The following is a 1539-nucleotide window of genomic DNA, read 5'->3' as shown; positions in this document are numbered from 1 at the left end:
TAATTTCTCCTAGATCTAGGTTTAATTCATGCTTTGATTTAATTTTCCTTTACAATTTCTTGTTCCTCTACTCTTCCTCTCTCTAATTTTGTATTTCTTTCTAGTAATTGCTTACTTTGTTGTTGATGCACTTTTGTTCTTCCATTTTCCTTTAATGCAATTTATGATTCATGTTCTTTTATTATTGATTTGCTTTATTGTTGTTTAATTCCTTGCAATTGAGTAGTGTAGATTTACATTCCTTGCAATTTACTATTCTTTCCTTATACACCCACCAAGTGTTTGATAAAATGCTTGGTTGGATTTTAGTGTAGATTTTAGTGCTCTTGGCTTGGGAAGGTAACTTAGGAACTCTTGAGTCACTAATGTCCAAGTGATTGACGATTGGGAGCCATTAACGCTAGATCTCACCAATTGATTAGGTGTAGAACTAGGACTTATGGACTTGGATTGACATAGCTCACTTGACTTTCCTTTACTACTAGTTAGAGGTTAATTTAGTGGGGTTGATCCTTGCCAATTCTCATGTTGTGGTTAGTGATTAGGATAGAGATCCTTGACCACAAAACCTTGCCAAGACCTCTTTAGTTGTTAGTTTATTTTCATTTCCATTTACTTTTCATGCCTCTTATCAAAAACCCCAAAAACATCTCATAACCAATAACAAGACACTTTGTTGCAAATCCTAGGGAGAACGACCCGAGGTTTAAATACTTTGGTTTATAAAATTTAGGGGTTTGTACATGTGACACAACCTAAATTTTTGCTTGGGAGGATTGTTTGTTGGTGTAGAACTATACTTTACAACGAGAATTCATTCAATTGAGGAAATTCTATATCAACAAAAGTCCTCTCATCAAAATGGCGCCATTGCCGGGGAGTTACAATGGTGTTATGTTATTGGTTATTGTATATATGTGAATATTGTGAATATGTTTGCTTTTATTAGTTCTTGCTAGTTTTAGGATTTGGTTTTCTTTGTTTCTTATTTGATTTTATTTTCCTTCTCTCTTGCTATCATGAATTCTCACTTTGGCTATGAGTGTAATTACAACTATGTTGTAGGAAATGGGAGCTTCAATGAAGTTGTACATCAAGGATGGGATAACCAAGGGTGGGAGGAGCCATATGCATATAATCAATCCTCTTGGCAACAACCTCCACCAACGCACTATGAAGAAGAGCCATTCTATGATGCATACCAATCCAATGGTTATGGTGAATCTCCTTGTGACTTCCAAGAACCACCACCATACACCTATGAGCCATATCCTCAACATAGCCATCAACCATACTCACAAGTCACTTTTCACCAACCATCTCTATATGACCCTAATCCATATCCATCTTACCAAAAACAATATGAGCCATATGAACTACACATAGAGCCACCACCACTCCAACATCAACATTTTCAAGAGCCACCCTCTCCATACTATTACCAAGATGAACCACCTCCAACGCATGCGAATTTTCAACTACAAGATGAATTCTACTTTCTGCCACAACCACCTTTCGACTATAATACTTTCCCCTCAA

The sequence above is a fragment of the Arachis ipaensis genome, chromosome B9, assembly GCF_059453495.1.
Source record: "Arachis ipaensis isolate K30076 ecotype BB chromosome B9, ASM5945349v1, whole genome shotgun sequence".
NCBI lineage: Eukaryota > Viridiplantae > Streptophyta > Magnoliopsida > Fabales > Fabaceae > Arachis > Arachis ipaensis.
Note: the sequence above shows the minus strand (reverse complement) of the source record.